Source organism: Rattus norvegicus, chromosome 4, assembly GCF_036323735.1.
Source record: "Rattus norvegicus strain BN/NHsdMcwi chromosome 4, GRCr8, whole genome shotgun sequence".
In the NCBI taxonomy this organism is placed as follows: Eukaryota; Metazoa; Chordata; class Mammalia; order Rodentia; family Muridae; genus Rattus; species Rattus norvegicus.
In genome coordinates, this window is record NC_086022.1 from 109,767,379 (window position 1) to 109,791,266 (window position 23,888).

The window sequence follows — 23,888 nt, forward strand, 5'->3', positions numbered from 1 at the left end:
TATTTTTATTATATTATTTATAATATATATTATGTAAATTTCAAAATGTCCCATGACATACAGTATTATGCCTTAGGATATATAACTATATGAATATATGTATATGTATATAAAGTATATGTATAATGTCTTTTTGCATGTATAGTATATATGCATATGTGTCCATATATGTGTATATATGTGCATATGTATGTGTACATATATGTATATATGCATATATTTACTTATAAAACAGTAATGATCTTGAAAGAACATTCAATTATGTTGCTAAATCAGTCAGTGGAAATTAACTCTATTTCTTTTGAGCAAATGAATTTGATTTGTAAAAAATATCATTGTTATACAAATGTCTCAAAGTGTTGTTTTTATATGTCAGCTAGTAACACAATGTATTACTGATATTTCCAAACTAAAACATGATGCTTCAAGTGAGTTTACTTTTTCTAGTTTTCACTGATTTTCAGTGATGTAAGGAATGCCCTATATGTATGTAAGGGTTTACTTTTCTTTCTTTTTTTTTAAGATTTATTTATTATACATAAGTACACTCTAACTCTCTTTGGACATACCAGAAGAGGGCATCAGATTCCATTACAGATGGTTGTGAGCCACCATGTGGTTGCTGGGACTTGAACTCAGGACCTCTGGAAGAGCAGTGTGTGCTCTTAACCGCTGAGCCATCTCTCCAGCCCCAAGGGCATCAGATATCTCAACAAAGAATCACACAGCAAGTTTAGCAGTCATGTAAAATTCTATGAATTAAAAATCTCTTGACCTGGGTTGGGGATTTGGCTCAGTGGTAGAGCGCTTGCCTAGGAAACGCAAGGTCCTGGGTTCGGTCCCCAGCCCCGGAAAAAAAAAAAGAGAGAAAAAAATCTCTTGACTGGGAAATAGAATTAGTGCATTCTATAGGCTGTAGAAATCAAACACACACTTTATTCATGTTCACAAGTGCAACTTACTGAAGATTAAGTAAAAACATAAATGTGTGCTTTCATATATAAAGCAAATAGACCCAGATATGGAAGCATGGAAGTGCATATTGCTCTAATAATTGATATTAGTATGTACTTGATGAGTAAATAGCAAGAACATATGCAGCACACACACACACACACACACACACACACACACACACACACTGGGTTCTGTGTCATGAAAATATATTTTGTTTTATTTAACAAGCCGTATTTTTTTTGAAGAGGTCTTAAAGTTTCTGAAGAGTTCTTAAGGTTTCTGAGCAAATTCTAGTGAAAATTTTAATGATACAAAATTTATTACCATGTGGATTCAATACATAGCTGAAACAAGATATAGAATCAATGACTTACCCAAAATAAAACAGTTTTAAAGTAGAAACCATGCAATAGAGACACAGGGTCTAGTGATTTTGAGTTAAAATTGACCACAAATCCTCCTCTGTGGAAAAAAAAGGTTAATGGTAACAGAAGGGGCCTTGAAATTTTGAAAGGAGAAAATGAATCAATAATTCTACAGAGATATGATGTCTATAAAAACTGCAGCAATGATCACTATGGCACAAAGTCTCTGAAGGTAGAGTAGTATTCTATATACCTTGGTGGTAACCAACAGTGCTCTAATTAGACCTAAGATCAATTCCACAGGAGATAAATGAGGCTAGAAATCTAGCCAAGTACTAAGGGTTAAAAGTGATGCATCTAAGTGGCCGGCCTAAAATCACCACTCTACTAAACAAGCATAATCCATTGCTACATTCAAAATTCTTGCTGTTGTACACAGCATGACTATAGTCCTCAAACATTATATGAACCTTCTCTTTGAAATAGATTGAGACTGTTACAGAAAAACACTGCTAAAATGCAGAGATGTAGAGCATTGTCACAACAGACACATCTATAATTCCTGCACCTAAGGGTTGGTGATTACTGTGGAAGAAGAAACAAAAATATTGTAGAAGGCAGAGCTTCTTATCCCCTAAATTCGGGGCAACGCACCATATGTAGGATCCAATCAGCCCTATGACCAGGAGGTTGCACTCACAAAAACACTGAGTTGGAGATCAATGCAATAAGCAAGAGGTTTAATAATCCAGTACACTGGGGTGACCCTGTAATTGGGACAGAGGTGACCCCGAAGAAGAACAAATGCCCACATCTTTTATACTGTTTCAGGGTATAGGCTTCAGGTTACAGCATGAGTTGGTTATTTCCCATTGGTGTGGCCTATTACTTTTTGAATTCATTGGTGGCTGCCTATTGTCCTTTGAATTCATTGGAGGCGCTTGGAGGAGAAATAGCTTAGGCATGCCCTGAGGTTGGTGAAGGACCCCTGCTAAGGGTGGTTAGCTCATTTCCTAGAGCAGGGTGTTTTCCTAAATTCCACCTGGTGTTTGCCTAAGGAAGACTTTGTCCTTAAGTTTGAATCTAACATTTCTTAGGAAGATTAGAAGCTATACTCTAAAATTGTCACCAACAAGACTACCTAGAACTGTGTTGAGCAAGAATGACACAATAGACATGCTAATATGAACTGGGAAAGGCAATCAAGGAGGCAACTAAGGAAGGCTAAGAGTAGACATAGTCTTCTCCAGGGAGAGCTCATCAATTCAACATAACATGATTATCCCTGAAAACGTATATACATGATTATCCCTGAAAATTTATATACATGTAATGTTATACAAACTGAGCATGATATATGATATATTTATATACTTAAAGCATATATATCTATGTCCATGTGTATATGTGTACATATTGTAGGGTTGTCCATGATTCACTGAGGAATTATAACCCAGAATCAAATAGAATACAAAAAAGAAAGATTGTTTGATCCTGCAGAAGTCTAGTGTGAAGGGGTCTGTTATTCACCAAGATGAACATGACCAGTTGAGCTCTCAGGCTCAATTTAACTCAGATTAGGGGAATTCCAGGGAGAGGTAAGTGTCATTTATCTTGATTGGGTGACATGGCTCTCTAAGACTGGCTATGGTTCTGGGGACTTTCCAAACACAGACCTGTTATGTGTGCAGGGGTGGGTTGTGGGGATGAGCTAAAAACTGTTGCTGACTTATTAGTCTTGCCTCATGCCAGGTGACAGGACAGCTTCTGATTGGGTGTTTCAACTCCTCTTAGAATCCAGAACACAATCTCCTTCCTTACTTCATGTCTTCTTTTAAAACCACTTATTAACAGCCCTCTTAAATTCTGAATCCTGACCATATATTAATATGTTTGGGTTCATTCCCCTCAAAGAGGTAAACTGTCATCTGCATTATCCTGAGAAAAGGAGACTATCTTCAGTAGCTATCAACAACTGTCAATTATTCCTCAGTGATGGGTTGGATCCAAGAGGACCATCCTCCATATATCTATGAAGCTGTATTGGTCTTATGCAATTCTTATTCAGGCAACATACTGACTTCATGCAAATTGATGTATGAATGAGCCATGACAAGTCTAGAAGACAGCATTTCACAGCTTTATTCCCCATCCTCCAACTCTTCCAGACATTTTGCCACTCATGCACAGTATTCCTGACCCCTGAGTGGAGGACACTTAATATAAATTGCACATCTACAGGTGAATACCTATAGTCATTTACTTTCAGTACTTGGATAATTAGGAATGTCTATAACAGCTTTACACTACAAAAGGAAGCTTCTCTCGCTAAGTCTGAGAACTATACAAGTCAGTTGGTCCAATCAACTTCTCTCACATTTCATTAATTTTAAATCTATGTTTTCTTTCTCTTCATCAGCTTTCAGTCTACTTAGGCTGTTCTTCAGGTTTTCATAATTCCCAGATGGTCTATTTCAAAGCTTTATAATATCAAATTCAGTTTCAACCTATCTTGCATGATTGGCAAAGCAAAGTAATCTTCAAAAAATGAACCTTTTTAGATCCGATAACTTATAGCCTCAGAAGCCTCTGAAAACACTAACATCTATATTTCTCTTCCTCTACTTTGTCTCCTCATGATTCCACTGAGTCCATTTCTTCAGTCTTTCATGGGGATGTTCCTGATTTTTTTCACAAGGTATTATGCACAATTAAAATGAGGTTCATTCTACAACAAAACTGCTATTTTTGATTTTCATCCACAACTTTCATCCATAAATGCCCTTATCCCCATTCAATGCCCTTGCCAATGCTTTGCTCTTTGGTGCTTTATCAATATTTACCTTGAATCATGATGGAGTTCTAGAATCAGATCTCATGATAGGTGGATGGCTACTAGACATCAGAGATTTTGAAAAGATTATGGGGAGTCCATGTGGTGATAAATATCAGTTCTGTTTTTCTTTTTTCCCTTAATAGATTTGTTGATTATTTTAGTGCTAGAAAGATAGACTAACATTTTAGAATGTGTTCTCCTCTTTACAGAGGACAAAAATTATATTCCCTGAACCAATAATAAATAATTCATAACTGTCTGTAACGTAGTCACTAGAAGATCCAATGTCTACTTTCTTCCTAGTGCACCTATACGCATATCAACAGGTCTCAATGCATACACATAAGTAAAATCATAAAGCTCTTAACAAAATTATTTTCTCCTTTTGTTCATGTTTTACTGTTCAGTTCCCATTTCTCGTTCTTCCTTGCCTTCCAGTCTTTTTTGTTTCCAATTAATTTATTTATTTATTAACTTTACATTTCTATCACAAACCACTCTCCTAGGCCCCTCTTGTCATAGCATCTTGCTTTCTGTTTTTCCTTTGGCAAGGAGTAAGAAGGTTGTAAGGATAAGGATCTGCATATGACAATTTGAGCATAATCTCAATTCTAATCAGAGAAAAGTATATTAATTTCCCCAATTTTCTTATTTTTATTGAAACATTCCTGCACAATTTTCCATTTGGTCAATATTTATTTCTTAAATAAGTTTATTTAGCACATGTTGAGATAAAATGCAAAATATTTATTTATATTACAATTTATCATCTTTAGTTAAAGATTTCATTCAATAAAATTTGATTATGTTTCTCCTACCCTAGCTCCTCTTAGATCCTTCCTACAACCCTAACCCCTGAACTTCATCAATATCAATTGATTCTCCCTTTCCCCCTTCCTCTTCCCCTCCCCCTTCCTCCCTCTCTCTCTAACAAGAAAAATTAAAAAAGAAATACAAAACATAAACTCACAGAGAATATGAAACAATGTATAAGAACTGCACACATTCGAACCACTGATAATTCAGAACAACACTGAAAGGTAGAGGTGGAGATGGGTCCCACCCACCCATGAATAGGAAGCTGTGTTATAATAGAGTATCACTGGGTAAATCTACAACATCCTAGGGCAGGCCGTAGGTAGGCCTTAGTACCTGGCCAACACATCTTGAGGATCATATAATTCACTAAGTTTTTTGTAGTATTATTTTATTAAAGTAATCTCTGTAGGGAGTCACTACCTGCCTCAATGGTTTACGTACCCAAATGAAAGATGCACACACAGCCATTATATTTAACTATGCCTTAAGTAGCACAATCGCTGGGCAAGGGCCTAACATCCCTGGTGGTAGAATCTATCTCTCATTGCTAATGCTGAGGTACAGTGTACTATTTTTTTTTTCCGGAGCTGAAGACCGAACCCAGCGCTCTACCACTGAGCTAACTCCCCAACCCCTTACAATGTACTAATGTCTGTCTTCCATCTTGGCTGCTCTTAACCCAATTAAGAAGCCCTTCGGGGCATGTCATGTTTTCCTTTAGATGTTGGTTTGTAGGGTTCTAGACCCGCTGGGCATAGCCACTTTTGGAGAGAAAAAAACAAGGAATTTGGCTATGCTTGTCTCATGCCACCACAGGAAGGACACTTGGCTGTAGGGAAGCCCCAAGGCACGTCTCCTGGGGCGGGAAAGCATAGTCTTAGGTGTATAAAAGCTGGAACAGGTTTGGGGGTTGCTAGACCTTCAAGGAAGTTGGGTAATGGGGTTCTCAGATTCTTGGACATCCATTGGGAATCGCTGGAATTGCAGAGAATGGAGTTAGGGCATGGAACTGGGAGCAGGCAAATCTCCTACTGTCCATCCTTCAAGCTCTGGGTGGACCTTACCAGACTTCATCTCATGGTCCACTGCCCCACGGTTGTTCTCCCTCCTGTACTTTCTAAGGTATGACAACTCCTCAACACCCCCCGCCCACTGCTTTCTTGTGATCCTAAGCCAAGGAATCCTAAATCCTATCTCTTTTCTCCCCAATTATTGGCTGCTGGGATCTTGATTTACCAATCAGAATTAACTAGGGACAGGTTTCCAGAGGCTACATAGACCCTGTCATACAAACTAATTTGGGGACACAAATAAGCATTACAATACAGTTACACGTTTTGATCTCTGTAAAAGAAATGGTTTTCATCAGGGAGAACTTAATCTGCATTATTAGAGGCATATGATTTTTCAAAGTAATCGAAAGTTTTATCATTCTTAAAATAGTTTTCAATTTGTATATTTGGGGGAATACTGTAGCTATTTCTTGTATTTCTATCCTTTCATTTCTATTAGTTGCTAACATCAACGTGCTTGCATGTGCAGATACACACACACACACACACACACACACACACACACTAGTGTGTGCAGATATCTTGACTGTTTCTATTCTCCTATCACCCTTTTATCACTGTTAACATTCATTCAAGATCAAGAGAAATGATATTTTATTATTTTCTTTGTGTTGCCTCCTAGTTAGCATCCTCTTTCCTGATGTTTTGATATCTGACAAATGCTCAAATCGTTTAAGAAAGTATTGTTTTCTACCCATATATTCAACAATATACCAATGGAAGTAATTCCGATGTCATTTTAGTTCTTAGGCTGTGTGAGTACAAGTGTGTCATGCTATAGGGTACCTGTGGAGATCACTGGACAGCTTTTTGTAGTTAACTATCATCTACTAAGTGTTCAGGTAATCAAACCAACCGAGGTTTCCGACTTTCCTAACAAGAATTTTCTTGCTGTTGTTACTATTGCAGTTGTTGTTTTGCCTTGTGTTTGGTTTTTACCTGCTGCCATCTTGCAAGCACAGAAAGAATTTTCAATAATTTGCCTCAATATATATTCTTATATTCCTATGTTCATTCTACAATTAGCAATAATTGATTTTTAGCACAGCTCAGTGCTGATCAAAGGTCTTTAGAATAGCATTGTAATGTTTTCTGTAGCTTCATGCTAATATACCTTTAAATGCCTTTTTATATATAAAACAATGACTATACAGTGTTCCAGAACTGAACATTTATACTCAAGAATCATGATCAATTACAAGTTTTAAAAGCAAAATAATCTACAAAAAAATTAAACTTCCATAAATTAGCATATTTATATTCATTAATACTCTCAGAATAATGACTCCTAAGTTTCTATCATTTTAGGCTGTGAAATAATTTACCCATGAGATTTCATGTTCGCATCATTTTCTGTGTAGAAAAAACTAGAGCCCATTATTTTACTATAGTTATTTATTTTGTTTTGATTGCATTTCTTTCTAAATCAAAAAGCGTAGTGACATGGATATAATTAATATATTTATTATATATGAAAAATAGCAATTAAATATAATTTTCAGGTAAAGTAAATTTGATTGTGGTATTGATTTCTACCAGTGACTGCAGAACATGTTGTGTATTGGTCTCACTGGCTAACAGGTTTTTTTTGTTTCTTTATTGAACTTTTGCATTCTGTGTACATCTCTTGTTTTCTTCATTGACTTCAGTATACCAGTAGAAAAGCAAGTCCGATGAGGGCTTCTGGTAAGTTGAGAATCTCTTTACTGATTTTGAAATGAATATTGTTCTTAATCACAATTTCTGACAAAAGAGAGAAAGTGATCATATTGCTAGGAGCCTTATAAGCAGGATAAGTAAGGGCAGGGTCATGATCCTCACCTTTCTTACTTTATGAAAACCTATTCAATTTTGCTTTCATTTCTCCCTTGAAAACGCTCCAGAATATCATGATATTGGATTCACATAAAAATTATAAATGAAGAATCATGACCACTTTTCTCCTGACAGTAATGGCTCTGTGGTATACTCGTGTCTTGAATAGTAACGCTGTGCAATAATTCCCTTGAAATAAGATAATTTTAGCAAAATACTGTAAATAATAAAGTCCTATATTTAGATGTAACAATTTGCTAATGATATGTAATGAGGCTTTACATTAACAATGATTCTTTAATGATTGAGCCAGGCAATTCAAATTATAGTTAAGCTGATGAGTTGATTATCCTTATACTAAAATTAGCTAATATCAGTAGTAAATTGTACACCTATTTTTTTTCCTCCAAGGATCTCTCCACTGTGGAACTCTTATTTGAGTTAAGGTTCTACAAATCAAGCACAAAGCTTCACACTGACTCACATTAGATGTCTCTTCCATCTCCTACAACTGCACTAGCCACTATGGCTTTGTTGAACAGAATTCGTTATAGCATTCTTTCTTGACACACAACAAGGTAGACATGCTTAAGCTCTTTCACCTGCTTATGTTTTGTTCACTGTAGCTGTATTTTCAAGCTCCTCTTCCAGGCCTTTCTCCTCATGTCCATGGAGTAGAATGAAGGTCTCTTTACCTTGAATTTTGCCTCCAGACACTTGCCTCATTCTCTCAGCACCTCAGAGTTATGCTTTGTAGATATCATTCTTCAAACCTCTGCATTGTTTATTAAATACAATTTATATTTATTCCTACATCATAAAAATTTGCATTTTGGTGCATTACCCATGATTTTGAAAACTTCTTTTACCTGCTAATATTTAACAGAATTCAAAACTATTAAAATATTATAGTTTTGAAGGTAACATTTTCTAATGCTTGTTCTTGTTCTTACTATCTGCTTTGTTCTTTGAGATCATAACTGTTCACATTTATGAATATTCTCTCAGACCTCCCTTGAAATCTCAATTTTATGATACTGTTTTCCTGATGTCTGTAGGCAGATATGATTTCTTTTATGCTTGTATTTAAAACAAATTTTAAATCTGAAGTTTTCTTATGGAATTTATGGAATTATTTTCCCTTAGGACATAATCTGAAAATATAGTTAAACAATCTATATTTCTATTGATATTTATGTATACACATAACCATGGTGCTTTAGTCATAATTAGCAGTTACTAAAGGCTTGTTAAATAAATGATATAACAAATTTGGCTATCTTCTTCAAATTATTGTCTGAATTTTTACTTTATTCCCAGTTCTCAGATATTTATTTGTTAAAAAGACAAATAATAAAATACCTTCTATTGTGATGGGTACAGCATTGCAACTATTATTTTTAATGTCTGTTTTAACTGCATGCATTCATTCTATCCAAATGACTCTGCATATACTTATTCAGTATTTATATAAACATTGTGGTTGACCTATATCTCTTAACACAAGTGCTAAGGTGGAACAATATGGTTGTTCAGATGAGATGGTCTGCTACTATCACATTGACTACATTTTTCATAAACATGTCACACATTTGACTCTCATATTATACACTTGTGCAGACCACTGAGGTACCCACTTCAACTATATGCTGTTAGCAGTACTGAGACAAAGTCTTCTTATACATAGTGGGAAAAGATACTAATCCAGGAACCTGAAACCCAGCTTGTAAGCACTCTGTATGCAGGCAACAACTGTTGCAATCCAAATTTACCACTTCTCTAGCCTTGCTCTAAGTCATTCCCTCTCCTCCTTTATATTCATCCAGGTTATTAAGCCATAGAAATTAAGCTCCTTGACATCTGCCTTAGATCTTTCAAAATGAAAGATACAGACAATTCTTAAATTTGCCCTCGTCAATCCATGTGGAATCCTGTTATTTCACAGGAATAATGTGTTTCCAATATCCTCATCAACTAATGAGGTTGTACTGAAATGAGTATGCATTTACTTTTCAGAATATTTTATATTCATTGTTGATATTTGGATTCATATAGAATTTTGGTCTTTTACTGGGAATCCTCATCATACTGGCAATATAATTAACTGTTTTTGCACTTGGAGGAAGGACTGTAGAAATATTTTTTTATTTTATTTATTTATTTATTTTATTAACTTGAGTATTTCTTATTTACATTTCGAATGTTATTCCCTTTCCCGGTTTCCGGGCAAACATCCCCCTAATCCCTCACCCTCCCCTTCTTTATGGGTGTTCCCCTCCCCATCCTCCCCCCATTGCCCACCCCCCAACAATCACGTTCACTGGGGGTTCAGTCTTAGCAAGACCAAGGGCTTCCCCTTCCACTGGTGATCTTACTAGGATATTCACTGCTACCTATGAGGTCAGAGTCCAGGGTCAGTCCATGTATAGTCTTTAGGTAGTGGCTTAGTCCCTGGAAGCTCTAGTTGCTTGGCATTGTTGTTCATAAGGGGCCTCAAGCCCCTTCAAGCTCTTCCAGTCCTTTCTCTGATTCCTTCAACAGGGGTCCTGTTCCCCGTTCAGTGGTTTGCTGCTGGCATTTGCCACTGTATTTGCTGTATTCAGGCTATGTCTCTCAGGAGAGATGTACATCCGGCTCCTGTCGGCCTGCACTTCTTTGCTTCATCCATCTTGTCTAATTGGGTGGCTGTATATGTATGGGCCACATGTGGGGCAGGCTCTGAATGGGTGATCCTTCTGTCTCTGTTTTAATCTTTGCCTCTCTATTCCCTGCCAAGGGTATTCTTATTCCCCTTTTAAAGAAGGAGTGAAGCATTCACATTTTGATCATCCGTCTAATTGGGTTTTTATAACTAGGACTTCTTAAGTTCACTGTACAGGGTAATCATGACTCTTCATCCAGTAAAGAAACTGATACGTGCAGCCAGAAAGTTACAGCAGATTAACTTCTAAATGAATCATCAAGATTTGAAATCTCACAATGTGCTTTGATTGACCAATATGTGTCTAGGATTGCAACCAGTATTAACTTGCGCTGGGGCATGAGCAAGAACAGAGACTAGCAGAACGTTAAAGCAAAGGATTTCTGCTGAGAGAAAATTCAAGAAGAGCTGCTTGCTTGACACATGCTGGGCATAGGTACATAAATTCCCAAACATATGCTCAGAAAGTAGGGGATAGTAGAGATGGAGTTACCCATTCAAAGCAAGAACAGCCTGCACTCCTTCTCTGTTCCAAATCTGTTCCTTTCATTGCAGATAAATGAAACAATCAGGAGCCAGATTGTAGTGCACATTCCAGCTCTCTGGAACTAAAAATATGGAGAAATATAATGAGTCTGCAGATTTCTTACGGGAATTTTGGAGGGGAAACCACAAACCTATTCCTGGTGCTGAGTCAGTAATTAAAAGACAGGAAGTTTTCCTCACAGTCAGAGTTATCAATCAGAAACCTATCAACCAAGCTGAAAATACTTATTGAAAAATGGAATTGCTATTTAAAGATATGTGTGATAAATCTCAGAAACACTGAAGTCACATGCATTAGCATATATATCAGTTATTGTATGATTTGAACAGTGGTTGTCAGTAATGAAGATTACCAAGTCATTAATGGTGTTGTCTTCCCAAATCTCTCAGCATACTGTCATAATACAGTTTCCGTTTTCAAGCAGTCACATCTCTATTGAGACGTAGATGGAGAAATGGTGAGTAGAAAATTAATTCCATTACCATATGATACAATTCTGCAGTGTTTGAAAGATCATAGTGTATAAAACATGTCAATTATGGTGTGCATGGAGTTCGTTACTGTAACCTATGTAACTGAATTTCCTGTAACTTTTTCAAACATTATTGTATTCTGGACTCTTGGCTCAAGGTATGAGGATCATTATAGCAATGCCTGATATTAGTCAAATGAAATAATTTTATAGCTCCATAATATCTCGTGCCTAGTTTTGGTAAAGAACATCTGTGTTCCTTTATTCTTAATCTTTTAATATTCTTACTAATGCTTGAAAGGGGTGATATTCATGTTCATAGTGAAAGGTGATCAAAAGCAAAGTTTATCCCATGTGCTTGTCCCAAAATGTAAGTTATTAATGCAGTCAGGCTCCCTTCAGATCAATGAATATAATAAGTATAATTGTTGAACTAATTTGCAATCCTACCAACAATGTGGGAGTTCTCCTCTTTCTTTACATCCTTGCCAGCATCTGTTGTCACCTGAGATTTTGATCTTAGCCATATTTACTGGTGTGAGGTGGAATCTCAGGGTTGTTTTGATTTGCATTTCCCTGATGACTAAGGATGTTGAACATTTCTTTAGGTGCTTCTCAGCCATTTGTCATTCCTTAGCTGAGAATTTTTTGGTTAGCTCTGTACCTCCCATTTTTAAAGGGTTATATGATTCTCTGGAGTCTAACTTCTTGAGTTCTTTGTATATATTGGATATTAGCCCTTTATCATGTATTGGATTGGTCCTAATGACAAAGTCCTCTACCTTACTGAAGCTTTGCAATTTTGTGAGGTCCCAGTTGTCGAATCTTGATCTTAGAGCATAGGCCATTGTTATTCCGTTCAAGAAATTTTTCTCAGTGCCCATGTGTACAAGTATCTTCCCTACTTTTTCTTTCTATTTCTTGAGTGTATCTGGCTTTATGTGGAGATCCTTGATCGACTTGGACTTGAGCTTTGTACAGGTTGATAAGAACGGATTGATTTTAATTCTTCTACATGATGACCTCCTGTTGAACCAGTACCATGTTGAAAATGCTATCTTTTTTCCACTGGATGGTTTTGTCCCTTCTGCAACCCCTCTATCCCATACCCCTCTACTCTCCACTCTGCTTCTGTGAGGGTGCTCCCTCACCCGCCCACTCCTGCCTCACTGCACTAGCAGTCCTCTGCACTGGATAATGAACATTTTTCAACTCCTTCTCAGCCATTAGAGATTCCTCTGTGGAGAATTCTCTGTATAGTTCTGTACATCCTTTCTTTCTTTCACTCATCTTTTTAATTTAATTTTATTTTTTTAGATTATTTATTTTGTGTATTTAAGTCAACTTTAGCTATCTTCAGACACACCAGAAGAGGTCATCAGATACCACTAAAGATGATTGTGAGCCAAAATGGTTGCTGGGAATTGATATCAGTATCTCTGGAAGTGCAGTCAGTGCTTTTAAGTGATGCACCTTCTTCCCAGACTGTGTGTCTGAATTGAGTTATTTGGTTTGGTGCTGTCTAATTTTTTGATATATATACATTTATTATTATTATTATTATTATTATTATTATTATTATTATTATTTCATGGTGATATATATATGAAATTTGCAGACAAATGAATGGAAATAAAATGTATCATCCTGAGTGCATTAATCCAGATACAAAAGATAGACATTCTATGTACCCACTTATAAGTGAATATTAGCCATAAAGTACAGGATAACAAGTTACAATGCACAAACCCAAAGATCCTAAACGACAAGGAGGCCCCAAGACAAGTTGTTTTAATTACACTAAGAAGGGGAAAAAATTGACAAATAGATGGAGGGAAGGAAATGGGTAGGAAAAGGGTTAGGAGGGGAACAGAGATGGGGACTAGGAGGGAGAGTGGCGGAAGACTGGGAGAAAGAATGGAAATCAGTGTGGGGTGCATCTCAGGGAATTTAAGTCTTCAGGTAGGCTATTGGTGTGACCTTAGCTGAGCCGTCTACTAGCTGGGGATATGGAGACAGAAGAGGACACTTCTTGTAGTCAGACAGGACTTCCAGTAATGAAAATTTGACATCAACCCACCCAAAAAAACTATTGACCAAAAATTAATCCTGCCTATAAGAAATGCAGAGATAAAGAAGGAGCAGAAGGACAGAATGTCCAACTAATCACTGGCCCAACTTAAGGCCCTCTCCGTGGGAGAGATCTGATTTCTGACACTATTAATGATATGTCTGCTATGCTTGCAGACAGGAGCCTATTTTTACTGTCCTCTAAGAGGCTTCATGCAGAAACTGATAGGAACAAAGACAACCAACATCAGGCGGAGCTCAGGGAAACTTGTGGAAGAGTGGAGGATAGAATTGAGCAAGCCAGAGGGATAAAGGGTGCATAACATACATATCTTTACATAGTAAACTAACCAGGGCCCATGAGAGCTCACAGAGCCTGAACAATTAATCAAAAATCATGCATGGGCTGGACCTAGATACCTTAAATAGATGTATCAAATGTGCAGCTTGTTCTTCACGTAGGCCCCCTAATGAGGGCTGCCTCTGACTATGCTTCCTGCATTTGAATCCCTTTTCCCAGAGCTGAGATCCCTGGTCTGGCCTCAGTGAGAGAGGATGCACCTAGTCCTATTCTGACTTGATGAACAAGGGTATGTTGATACCCATATGTGGCCTCAATTTCTCTGAGGAAAAGGGAGTTGGGGCATGGAGGAGGTGTATGAAGGTGGGACTAGTAAAAGAGCAGGGAGAGGGTTCTGAGATAAGGCTGCAAAATAAACAAATAAATTTTAAAAATAATAAAAATATTTCTTGATTAATACTTTTTAACTTTGTGTTATTTGATTTATATTTTATATTAATATATTGCTCTTCCTCCTCCTTCACCTTCTTGTTCTCCTCCTCCTTGATCTTGTTCTCATTGTTGCTGTTGTTGTTGTTGTTGCCACTGCTGCTGCTGCTTTTCTTCTTCTTCTTCTTCTTCTTCTTCTTCTTCTTCTTCTTCTTCTTCTTCTTCTTCTTCTTCTTCTTCTTCTCCTCCTTCTTCTTCTTCTTCTTCTTTTTCTCCTTCCTCCTCCTCCTTCTTTCTCCTCCTTCTACTACTTTCCATCTCCTTCTCCACCTTTTTTTCATCTCAGATCTCTTATCATCCTTCATGTAGATTTGAGAAAAGAGATCTATTTAGTGTATAATTCATTACTCACTTCAGTCTCATTGTCTTACCACACAGTGTTTTCTATCACTTCATTCCATCTTTATTCTATCTTTATTCCAATGGTGCATCTCTAAAATATCTAAACTGGGGCATCTGGAACTACAGAGAGATGCAGGTATCCACACATAGTTATAGACACAAAATAAAAGTAAAAATGTCATTTTAAGTATTTAAGTATTTTACCAGGTTTTCCTTCAGATATCAAATTTGTGCCTAACACATATTGTGATGTTAAACTGAAGTCCTTCACTCTTCACCAATCTGGGGAAATGAGCATAAACAATAATCACCACAAAGCGTGGTTTATTAGCATAGGTGTTTATCTTTTGTTTTCTGTTAAATTCTGGCTCACAACTGCTCAAAAGCAAAAAAATCAAAACAAAGCAAATAAAAATACTTTAAAAGTTTGTACATTTTTAGTAAGAAAAAATTATATGAACTACTTTGTCTAATAAAATACACAATTATCTCTAGAACTTGGGAAGCAGCAACCCTCATGTAAGTACACCATTCATGGTTTTACTCCCAGTAATTAGGACGTGAAGACTTAAGCACTTCACCTACTGAATGAAGGAAATAATACAGAAGCTGCTTTTTGTTTCAGGTAGTCATTTCTTTTTACCATTACTTTCCATTTATTAACTTGAAAAGATAACAGGATATACATGAGAGAGTCTGACAGTGTCTCATTGTCACCATAGTTTGACATGTGACTTTTGGCGTGACACCTTTATAACATTCTATCCTAATGGAAACTAGATTTGTTTTTTAAATACATCTGCTAAATCAAAATAAATTTTCTTATAGAGATGAAAAACAGCTACAATTTACATAAAAATCTTATATATTGTTACTATCTCCTATTTTTTACATTTTAAAATCATTTTTGTCATCAACAATTTAAAAATGGATGTAGAGTTAAGAAAATACTTTTTTGTAAATCAGACACATAGAAATTGAATGTCAAATCGCTTAGTAAATTATATCATGGAATAAATCAATTATAGGAATATGATATGACTAAAATGGTGATTAAAAACACTAAATAGGAGCAAAATAAAACACAAAACACAAACTTTATTGTAATGACATCCTGCATTTTAAGGAAAGTATTTGGAGGCTCTCACAGAACAGGAAAAGGATGTAACTAGGTCTAAATATTACAAGTTAAGGTAGCCTGAACATACATTCTTACCATATAGAGAGCTATCAAAAGCTCTTCATAGTACTTACTCATGAACTTGTCTGAGAAGAATAGAGAACTCCTGGAAAGCAGCAGTAAAATAAGTCCCATTTGTCAAGATTAAATATACTAAACTAATTGTTTCAAATCTGTACTTTTGAGAATTATATGTTAGACATGATTCCAAAATGCAAAAAGAAGGCAAAATAGCAAGTGTTATATATTTCAAATTTTAGTATATGTCCTAGGTACAACATTTGTTGGGGAAAGCTATTAATACTAATTATAAAATGTAGTGTTCAACGTAGTTGTGCTATAAGAAAGTATTATTCCTTTATCCTTATGTGAAGCTGGAAAAAAGTTTAATTAAACTGTCAATACCCTATTGTTAAAAAAGTAACAGAATCAATATTTGTTCCCAGTTAATATAGTTCTAGTGTCAACAACTAAATTTGATGAATTTTGGGCAATATAAATAAAATGTAAAATAAGAGACCTAAGAAAAAATTACCCTAAAAACCTAAAAGCTATTTGCTATGAAACAGACAATGTCATGAACAGGTGTCTTGGGATCACAGTCAGAATCCTAGTGGAGACTACAAGCAAAGCATCAAATTTGCTTGACAAACAAACACACAAGCTCCCAATCTGTAAAGATTTCCATGAGAAAGTATAGTCCTGGACATTCAGGCACTAGGAAGAGTCAAGTGTGAATATTTAGTAGTCAGTCTGACTCTCTGACTGGTGAGCATGCTCAGGGGTCTTAATACCATTTAGATAGTTAATAAGAAGCAGTTGCTAGCAGTAACAATGGATTCCTCTGAATGTAACTTCACACAGATAAAACCTGATGTGCACAGGGCTATATTTCAACAGAGTTACAATGTTCCTTCATGACTTCCCACTAAGTCTTTTATTGAGCAAACTGCAGCAGAAAACAGAGCATATGTCAATATTTGAGGTTAAGCTGAGTTAAAGAAAAAACATCTTAGTGAATGAAGCAAACCAATTTCACAGGCACTCAAAAATGATGGGTTTGTGATTTTATGTACAATGGCCATTGCTGAATCTAGCATTGCATAGGCTTCATCTTGATAAGCATCACCAACAATATTCTATAAACAGTGGGAAAGATTACAGAAAATTGTAGCCAAGCTCCCTAAGAGTCACATTGAGAGTGATTCATATCACTTCTTTTGTTCATGTGCCCATTCTTTATTCCTCAGAATTTCAGGTATATATACAACAAAATATAATCATATTCATCTTCATTTCCTTTGTTGTAAAAATATAAAAAAATGTATTGTCTTTTACCCTGCTAGGTTTGCACCTCGGTGCGCAAAGATATCTGCTAGATATCTTGGCGGAAACACATCCCAGCCGCACACTTTCCTACACTCAAACTGAAGGATTAAAAATTAATAATAAGCCGCCTAGCTACCCAAAAAGAAGAGGTAGGGTCTGTGAGAACATGAACTTTTCGCCCCTCCCTTGCTGTGCAATGGTTCCCGGAACATTCTTGCATGAAAGGTTTCCTGGAACAGCCACAATGACCCATAGCCTCCGGCCACAATGGTCCAATGGCCCTGTAAAATGTCGCAAAGTCCTGGGTGTGTTGCCTAGTGTTGCACGTGGCTAGCATATGGCCTAGATGTATGGGCAGTTTATGGTTTTGGAATTCCCCTCCTCCCTCCCTCTTGATCCCCCTGGTTTGTGGTTTTTTCCTTTATAAGCTCTGTGAAAATTCAGGTCGGGGTCGAACTCCTCTACTCCCTGTGTGGCATATGAGTCTCGACCCCAGCATGCTGGCCTGAGCTCTCGTTTCATCTCGCTCACAATAAATCTTCCTCGTGTGATTACAGCAGGTCGGTGTCTGTGTCCTACTGGGTGCGCGTCTTTCCCGAGACTTGAGTGGGGGGCTCCCTTCGGGGGTCTTTCATTTGGGGGCTCGTCCGGGATCTGCGCGACCACCCAGGGGTCCTAGACCCACTTGGAGGTAAGATTCTCTGTTTTATCTCAGCGCTGTGTCTGGGTCTGTGTCTATGTTCTGTCTGGGAATCTGGTGCGATCGCTGTTTCGGTTTTGCGGACGCTCAGTGAGACCGCGCTCCAGGAAGGAGAGCGGGGTGGATAGGGATAGACGTGTCCAGGTACCCACCGTCCGTTCGCCCTGGGAGATGTCCCAGGAGGACAAGGGGGGACCAGGGACGCCTGGTGAACCCCATCTGATAGGTCCAGAGGAGACTTTACTCCTTGACGACCGGTTTGTTAGGCAAGGTCTGCGACCTGCCGATCAGTTTCAGTGCCTCTGGTCGACACGAAGTCGACGTCGGTTTTGTTTTTTTTTTTTTTTTCTCTTTTGTTTGTGCTCGTGTGTGTGAGTGTGTGTGAATTAAGTCCTGTAGTCTGTGTTTTTCGGTACCGGTTTAAGGTCTTAGTGCACTGTCTGGGCAGATGAAGGATTCCTGCCCTGTGCACGAGAGTCTTAGTGCACTGTCTGGGCAGAAGAAGGTTTCCTGCCCTGTGCACGGGTGGAAGAAGGTTCCCCACCCCGAAATGGCGCCTGTGAGTAGATGAAGGATTCCTACTCCGAATAGTCTTTTTCTTTCTTTTTTTCCTTTTTAGAAAGCGCACCGGGGGACGCCCCAATCGCGCAGGCTCTGGGACTCGTGAGAGACGTTCCACGAGTCAGCCTTTGTTGGGTCCTGGCTCTGGGACGCGTGAGAAACGTTCCTCGAGCCGAATTTTGTCGGGAGGACCCGGCAACGGACAGTCAAAAAGATCTGACTGTGACTTTGGAGGTCGAGTTCGGCTGCCTATTTAAGTATAGGCACGGACAAGTGTGCTTAGATGTGTTAGTGTCTGTTGTCTGTATTCTGTTTCTGTGTTTGGTATCCCAGAAGCAGCTAAGGTTAAGCTGCAGTTTGGGCCACGTACTGAAGGTACCAGGCATCTGTGGAAATTGGTTATAGGATGCTTTGTCTTGGTCTTGTTTGTCTGGATTGTTTTCTGTGGTATTGTCCAGTGTTTTTTTTGACTTTTGTTTCGTGTTTGAATTTGGACTGACGACCGTGTTTAAAATCTTGGACTGACGACTGTGTTTGAAATCATGAAACTGTTTGCTTTGTTCGTTGAAGAGTTTTACTTGGTCCCCTTAATGCTTAGTAAGAAACTTAATCTTATGGACCCCGCTCTAGTGGCGGTGTGTTGGTTGATAGCCAAAGTTAATTTTTAAAATAGTGTTTTATCTGTGCTTGTGCTCGCAGCACACAGTAGAGGGGAGCGAAATTAGCTGCGGAGCTGCTGCAGCGAGCATGGGGACTTCTCAAGTCTCACCCAATTTTTCTGGCTCTTCAGGAGCTGTTTAAAAGGAAAAGGCTTAAGGTAAAAAGAAACACTATAGAGAGATTTCTTAGTGAATTACTACACCTTGGTTCGCGATCTCTGGGAATCTCATGGTGGACAGCTGAGATAAGCTGGAAAAGGATTTAAATTTTGCTTGGGAGCAAAGAATCTTAAAGGTGGAGTTTCAGCCGGTATGACACTTAGTGCGTAGCTGCCTAAAAGATCAGAAATGCTGTTAATAGGCTATAAAAAAAGGGACAGGCTGTGTTAGAAATGCTACAGAAGAATAATCTAAAAAGGCTGAGAGCTAGGTGGGGCTATAAGGAAAACAAGAACAGGAAAGGAATTTCTGACATTTGCTCACAGAAGGAGAGTGCTCATTTAGAGAAGTTCTTTAAGGAAGCCTGCCTTATCTGCTGTCTTTATTCCAAGGGAGGAGTCAGTCTCCAGCACTAAATTACTTGGAGGTAGCCAAGGTCAGGATTAATGTTTTCTTTTCCATGGGCCTTTAAACCCAGTGAGACAGTTTGGTAAAGGGCTACTACTGAGGTCCTGATAGCCCCAGGTGAACTGGTTACAATTCTTTTATCAGCCCCCTGGCATCTAGCACCCAGGTTCTAACCATCTCTCCATCCTTTTGTTATTAGTTGTTACTAGAAGCCTAGTGTCATTTGGAGGCTGGTTCTCTTGAGAGGCAAAGCCATGGAGCTGACACTGACAATGGCCTTTTTGTTCCAAGAAAGGCCTCCTGGTTTAGCTGTGTGACTAAATGCTGTTTGCCCTCTTCGGTAGACTCTATTCTCAAGATTCTCTTGTTTTCTCACCATCCCATTTGATATGCTTGTTAGTAACTGTTACAGGTCTTCTTTACCACCGATGAAAGACGGAATCCTACTGGAGACCAGAAAAAAATGTTCCAGACACGGATAGAAGGCCCTCACTTCTGCCTGCTCTCTTCAGACGCCTGAAGGTAGGGAGTGCCAGGTCTGCCCCCAGGCTCCAAGGGTCGGTCTCCTAGGGGCTGGAAAATGCCCCACCAATCTGGCTAAGATAAGGAAAAGATATGAAGAGAAAGTTACAGAAACTTGAAGGGTTAAGCTAAGTCGCTGAGAGAGTTATTGTAAGTTGATGCATGGTTCAGGGTCTGTGCAGAAAAGTGGACAGCACCTAATAGCTGTAGAAGAAGATGCAGAGAGACAGAAAAAAAAAGAAAGAAAGAAAGAAAGAAAGAGGTAAAGAGTGCAGGAAGCTAGGGAAGAAAAGAGACTAAAAGAAGAGGAAGCTAGAGAGCTAAAGAGAGATAAAAGACAAGAGAGGAACATATACTGGCCACAGTAGTTAGGGAACCTAGGAAGACAGTACCTGGCAACAGAAGAGAATTCCTGGCTAAAGATCAGTGTGCCTAATGCAAAGAAAAAAAAAAGACACTGGGTCAGGGACTGCCCCAGAAAGAACAAGAGGGGACACTGGAGAGCCTCTTGGTCCTAGAGTGCTGGCTATGTACAGAGATAGAAGGGAAGTGTGGATGCAGGGACCCAATGCTCTGTGCTCCTATGCCCCCCTCCAGTGGGCCAATATCCAAAGACCTTGGGTACAGGGGCCTACTGGCAACAAACAATACTTATGGACTGCCTGAAGAACAGTGGACCTTGGCGTGGGCCGGGTAACCCACTAGTTCATAGTCATCCCTGACTGCCCCTATCCCTTGCTCATGAGAAAATTGCTCTCCAAAATGGCTTGCGTGGGCTGAAATGGCTGGGTGAGGCCATGTGTATGCATATCTACAGACTGTGTATGCGGAGCTTAAGACCTGTCTCAGTGCACCAGTACCTGATGCTGGGAGACGAATGGCTTAGCGCTGTTCTACTTGGAACACATCACTCCTGCCAGCCGGGCACTAACAATTATCACCCAATCCAGGACTTAAACTGTGATAGAGTGGCTGATGTTCTGCCTTTGAATAGAGTGTCCCAAAAGATGGGACCACTGGTCAGCTGCCATGGACTAGATTCTCCACCGGTTGGGGACAATCTGGTCACCTTGCTGCCCAATCCGGACCTGGAGCCACCACAGCACGAGTGTCAAGTACTGGCAGAAGCCCATGGGTGGAGGAAAGACCTCTGCGACTGGCTGATTGACCCCTGCTGAAAGCCGAGGCTACCTTGTCCACAGACGGGAACAGTTCTCTTCATGAATGAAGGTCAGAGACAAGTGGGTGCTGCCATGGTGGACAACACAATGTCATCTAGGATGGCTGAACCTCAACCCCCCAGTACATCAGTGCCGCAGATGCCTTTGCCATCTCTTGGATGTCCTGATGAAGCCAACAACTGTGAGTACTATTCATTGCTCAGGATATCAGGAGGGAAGAGATTCAGTGACATGGGGCAATAACAAAGCAGATAAAGTGGCTCAGGAAATGGCTATGCAGGAGCCTATCCTGGTTGAAGGCCTGCAAGAGACAGCCACTGAGAACTAGGATCGGACTAAGGGATGGCCTCACTTAGAATGTAAAACAGAAGAAAAGGCCCAAATTGCTTAAACGAAAAAAAAAAAAAAAAAAGACAATGGCACACTTGAGGGGAAAGCTATACTCCCCAGAGAACAAAGAAAAGACTCACTTTGCCAAATACAGAAATGGACTCATTTAGGAGATAAAAAATTTGTCCAAGTAGTTAAGTGTATGTAATAGACTTTAAGATTTTAGCCAGAGAGACAGTAGAAAGTATAAGGTATGTCAATAAGTGAATGCTTAGCAAGCAAACAGGGCAAAGAGACCTAGAGAGTTTGGTGAAAAGTCGAAGTGAACTTCACTGAGATAAAACCAGAAAAATATAATCACAAGTATCTCCTAGTGCTTGTAGATACTTTTTCAGGAATAGATAGAAGCTTTTCTCACCAAACAAGAGACGGCCTCTGCAATCATCAAGAAGATACTGGAAGAAATCTTCCTCCGATTTGGAATGCCCAAGTTAATCTGGTCAGACAATGGCCCTACTTTCGTTGCCAAGGTAAGCCAGGGTGTGGCCAAGTATTTAGAGGTCAATTGGAAATTACATTGTATTTACAGACCTCAAAGTTCAGGACAGGTAGGGTAAATAAATAGAACTCTAAAAGAGACCCTGACCAAATTAACCATGGAGACTGGCACAGACTGGGTGACACTCCTTCCCTCTTGCTCTCTTCAGAGCAAGAAATACCCCTTCCAGATTCAGCCTTACCCCCTTTGAGATCTTATATGGGGCCTCAGCCCCCCTGACTGTATTAGATGATGTTACTGAACCATAGTGCCATAGTAATAATGATTTGTGTGCCAGGCTAAAAGACCTACAGGTGATACAGAAAGAAATCTGCTCACAGCTGACAGCAGCCTATGCCCCGGAGACCCCTGAGACATCCCATCAGTTCCAGGTTGCACTGAGTCCAGACACTCGAGCCTCGCTGGAAAGGACCGTACCTGGTGCTGCTGACCACCCTGACAGCTGTCAATTCTCAGCCCTCACCAGCCGTGTACTAGCTGTTGGGGCTGAGAGCTGGGACCTAGAGGGAAATTCAGTCATGTTTGTCCTGGGTTCTATCAAGATAGGTGTGGGATAGGCTTGATTTCCATTACAAATGATGTAACATTGCATATGTTAGTACTCTTAACACTTCTTGGGACTGTGCCTCAGGGATCACAGTCCGTATAAGCTTAGAAGTTCTAAAAGCTAGTCATGACCTTGGTGGATAGGCTTGGATAGTGTCCAGGTTAGAATCCTCATGTTAAAACTACAATACCAAGCTGTTATGCTAGATGAAGCTGAGTTCTCCATGAAGTTCTAGGATTAGAACTATTAACAAAAAAAGAAGAAGTGGGGAATGAAGGATTAAAAATTAATAATAAGCCGCCTAGCTACCCAAAAAGAAGAGGTAGGGTCTGTGAGAACATGAACTTTTCGCCCCTCCCTTGCTGTGCAATGGTTCCCGGAACATTCTTGCATGAAAGGTTTCCTGGAACAGCCACAATGACCCATAGCCTCCGGCCACAATGGTCCAATGGCCCTGTAAAATGTCGCAAAGTCCTGGGTGTGTTGCCTAGTGTTGCACGTGGCTAGCATATGGCCTAGATGTATGGGCAGTTTATGGTTTTGGAATTCCCCTCCTCCCTCCCTCTTGATCCCCCTGGTTTGTGGTTTTTTTCCTTTATAAGCTCTGTGAAAATTCAGGTCGGGGTCGAACTCCTCTACTCCCTGTGTGGCGTATGAGTCTCGACCCCAGCATGCTGGCCTGAGCTCTCGTTTCATCTCGCTCACAATAAATCTTCCTCGTGTGATTACAGCAGGTCGGTGTCTGTGTCCTACTGGGTGCGCGTCTTTCCCGAGACTTGAGTGGGGGGCTCCCTTCGGGGGTCTTTCAAAACCCTCACATAAAAGAATACACAGCACAATAATCTTTGACCCAATTGGTAAGATATAATTGCCTACTTAAACATACAAAGCCCGGTACCATCCATCCCTTGAGAACATTAATAACAACCTGTAGATACACAGAGCAGAATCTTAACATCACCTGCC

At 39.2% G+C, this 23,888-nt stretch overlaps 1 long non-coding RNA gene across 2 annotated transcripts; it reads left to right on the forward strand.

The window, feature by feature from the left end:
* Positions 1-17,401: 17,401 nt before the first annotated feature.
* On the forward strand, positions 17,402-23,652 carry LOC134486801 (uncharacterized). Of its 2 annotated transcripts, none has more exons than XR_010066191.1 (2): positions 17,402-20,305; positions 22,653-23,652. It is a non-coding gene; the product is annotated as an uncharacterized LOC134486801 (long non-coding RNA). The 2 variants fall into 2 exon arrangements; XR_010066190.1 differs by lacking the exon at positions 22,653-23,652 and adding an exon at positions 21,256-22,168.
* The last annotated feature ends 236 nt before the right edge of the window (positions 23,653-23,888 follow it).